Source organism: Chlorocebus sabaeus, chromosome 16 (genome assembly GCF_047675955.1).
Source record: "Chlorocebus sabaeus isolate Y175 chromosome 16, mChlSab1.0.hap1, whole genome shotgun sequence".
In the NCBI taxonomy this organism is placed as follows: domain Eukaryota; kingdom Metazoa; phylum Chordata; class Mammalia; order Primates; family Cercopithecidae; genus Chlorocebus; species Chlorocebus sabaeus.
In genome coordinates this window covers 21,127,875-21,131,552 of record NC_132919.1, presented here as the reverse complement: position 1 = coordinate 21,131,552, position 3,678 = coordinate 21,127,875, and positions in this window count along the sequence as shown.

Sequence of the window (3,678 nt, the reverse complement as noted above, 5' to 3'; positions counted from 1 at the left end):
ATTTGCACAAGAGAAAAGAAAGCATAGCTCTTAGAAAGGCTTTTATATTAATGTTCATAACAGGTTGGGTTAGAAGAGCCCCAAACTGGAAACAAACTAAATCTTCATCAATAAGAGAATGGATAAACAAATTGTGATATAGTCAAAGGAAAGACTCTAATCAGCAATGAAAAGGAATGAACTATTGTTACATAGAGCAGCATGTCTATAATCTCAAAATACTTAATGCTGAGTGAAAGAAGCCGCTTCCCCTTAGGTCACATACTATGTTATTTTGTTTATATAAAACTAATCTCTAGTGGCAGGCAGCAAGTAAATGATCACCTGGTGAAGAAATTGAGAGATTACAAAGAAGAAGAAAAAGGAAACTTAATGGGTGTACACAAATGTCCAAATTTATCAAGTTGTATGCTTTAAATATGTGTAATTTATCATATCAATAATGTTGCATTAAAGCTGTCTTTTTAAAAAATTGGTCAAAAAGGGAAGATTTCCTGGGTTTCTCTAGAGCAGTGTGCTGTGGAATTGAACTTTTTGCAGTGAGGAAAACTCTCTGTGCTGCCTAGTGCCAGAGCCACAGGTTGTTTTTGAGCACCTGCCGTGTATATAGCTAATGTGATTGAGAAGGCATTTTAAATTTTACTTCGTTTAAATTCAATTTGATTGAAATGGCCACATGTGACTAGTAGCTACTGTATTGGATAGTGGGGCTGAAAGCATAAAAGAATTCCACGGCAGCTAGATTTAAGTCTTAAAAGAGTTTGTGTTCCACAGTCTCGAGCTCCATGAGAGTTCAATTATAGCAGGTTAGAGTACCTTTAAAGGCACCTTTGTTTAGTAAAAATTACAGTGAAAAGTAGATATGTCAAATCCTGGAGTTTTCATCAGTTGGCACATACATATCAACAAAAGCAAATTTTTACAGGATACTTATTCTGTGGGATTTGGGAAGTGGCCAGTCTTAAAGTCCCTTCATGGTATCTTTTTTTTTTTTTTTTTTTTTGAGGCACAGTGTCTCTGTCCTGCCCAGGGTGGAGTGCAATGGCATGCTCTCAGCTTGCTGCAACCTCAGCCTCCCAGGTTCAAGTGATTCTCCTGCCTCAGTGTCCAAAGTAGTTGGGGTTACAGGTATGTGCCATCATGCCCAGCTAATTTTTGTGTTTTTAGTAGAGGTGGGGTTTCACCATGTTGGCCAGGCTGGTCTCAAACTCCTGACCTTGGGTGATCTGCCTGCCTCGACTTCTCAAAGTGCTGGGATTACAGGCACGAGCCACCGCACCCAGCCTTTTGCGTAACTTTAAATGAGAATTGGTCAGGTCTTTTCCTGAATATCAGTTGGGCTTCTCCCTTGAAAAAATAGGGAAAAATGAAAATATATCTCTGCTTCATGTCCAAGAAAAAGGCGAAAATGAAACAAAAGCAAATATATCTAACAACAAAGAAGAAAAAACCCTTAAATATAGGAATTTTAAAATGTTTGTGATCACCACTGATATGAAGCATTTAAAAGCCCCAGTAGTGTTACCATACTGCAAGCAAGCTGTAGAAAATTAAATGGCCTAGAACTAGAAGTACCATATGACCCAGCCATCCCATTACTGGGTATATACCCAAAGGATTATAAATTATGCTGCTCTAAAGACACATGCACACATATGTTTATTGTGGCACTATTTACAGTAGCAAAGACTTGGAATCAACCCAAATGTCCATCAGAGACAGACTGGATTAAGAAAATGTGGCACATATACACCATGGAATACTATGCAGCCATAAAAAAGGATGAGTTTGTGTCCTTTGTAGGGACATGGATGCAGCTGGAAACTATCATTCTCAGCAAACTATTGCAAGAACAGAAAACCAAACACTGCATGTTCTCACTCATAGGTGGGAACTGAACAGTGAGATCACTTGGACTCGGGAAGGGGAACATCACACACCAGGGCCTATCACGGGGGCGGCGGGAGGGATTGCATTGGGAGTTATACCTGATGTAAAGGACGAGTTGATGGGTGCTGACGAGTTGATGGTTGCAGCACACCAACATGGCACAAATATACATATGTAACAAACCTGCACGTTATGCACATGTACCCTGGAACTTAAAGTATAATTTAAAAAAAAAAAATTAAAGGGCAATTTAATGTATACATTGTTTTTTCTTTCCTTGGCTGCTAAGCTAAATCGCTTTCTCTTTTTCTCTTTAGAATGTTAGAAGAGGCCAGGTGCAGTGGCTCACGCCTATAATGCCAGCACTTTGGGGAGGCCAAGGTGGCAGGGATTACCTGAAGTCAGGAGTTCAAGACCAGCCTTCCTATCATGGTAAAATCCTGTCTCCACTAAAAATATGAAGATTAACTGAGCGCGGTGGTGGGTTCCTGTAATCCCAGCTACTTGGGAGGCTAAGGCAGGAGAATCGCTTGAGCCTGAGAGGCAGAGGTTGCAGTGAGCCGAGATTGCACCATTGCAGCCAGATTTGGTGACAAAAATGAGACTTAGTCTTAACATTCCCAGAGGAGGGAAGAGCCAGGCTTTCTCATGGGTTTAAAGATTCCTGCCTCATGGACTGCTGGGAAGTCTGGAAACAGTCCAGCTACGCAGAGACAACTGTAAATTTAAAGAAAATGGTTCATAACCCAGGAGCTCACTGCCTGTGTATCACTTGTGATAGCAGATGCTCTTCACAAGTTGCTGGGACTACAGGCATACACCACTATGAGTGGCTAATTTTTTTTGTATTTTTTATAAAGATGGAGTTTCAATATATTGTCCAGGTTGGTCCTGCATTCCTGGGCTTAAGCATGAGTCATCACATTCGGTCTCATTTAATTTTTAATTTTTTAATTTAAATTTTATCAAAGTAGTATATGTACACAACTGTAAAGGCAAGAAACTACAGTGGTTCCTACTCTGTCCGTTCTCCCCAGAGGCAGCACCTGTCTTTGCATCTCAGCTTTTTTCCAGCCAATGCCCTGATTCCAGGTAATAGGCATATGCTCTGAGCTTCTTTCCAGCGTGTACCTGATTCTAGGTCATAGGCATCTTCTCTGAGCCAAGGCGGGTATATTACTGGAGGTCAGGAGTTCAAGACCAGCCCAGCCAACATGGTGAAACCACGTCTCTACTAAAAATACAAAATTATCTGGGTGTGGTGGTGTGTGCTTTTAATCCCAGCTACTTGGGAGAGGCTGAGGCAGGAGAATCACTTGAACCCGGGAAGGGGAGGTTGTAGTGAGCAGAGATCATGCCATTGACTCTAGCCTGGGCAAAAAGAGCAAAGCTCCATCTCAAAAAATAATTATTTCTAAGCCTCATTTACTGCCTTCCTTTGTACAGTATTTGATACAATAAAATTTTAGTATTACAAAACAGTTTGGTTACTTCCTCGGAATTCGTTTTAGTGGTGTGCTTTCTGTGCATAGTCAGATGCAGGTATCTAGCAGTAATGACTTCTTTCATTGTGAAATTAGTGCTTTGTTAAGATTTGTTTTAGTTATGTCAAAGCTGCTTGATAATGGCATGCCAATTGTAATTGCCTAGATACTTTTCCAAGAACTATAATAATCAGTTATTAGCTTCTCTTTTGGTCGTATCTCCTTGATGCGTAAATCAAGGATGAATAAACTTTGAGTCCTGAGTATGCTGCCAGTGAGAATAAGCTATGCAATGCTAGTAAGT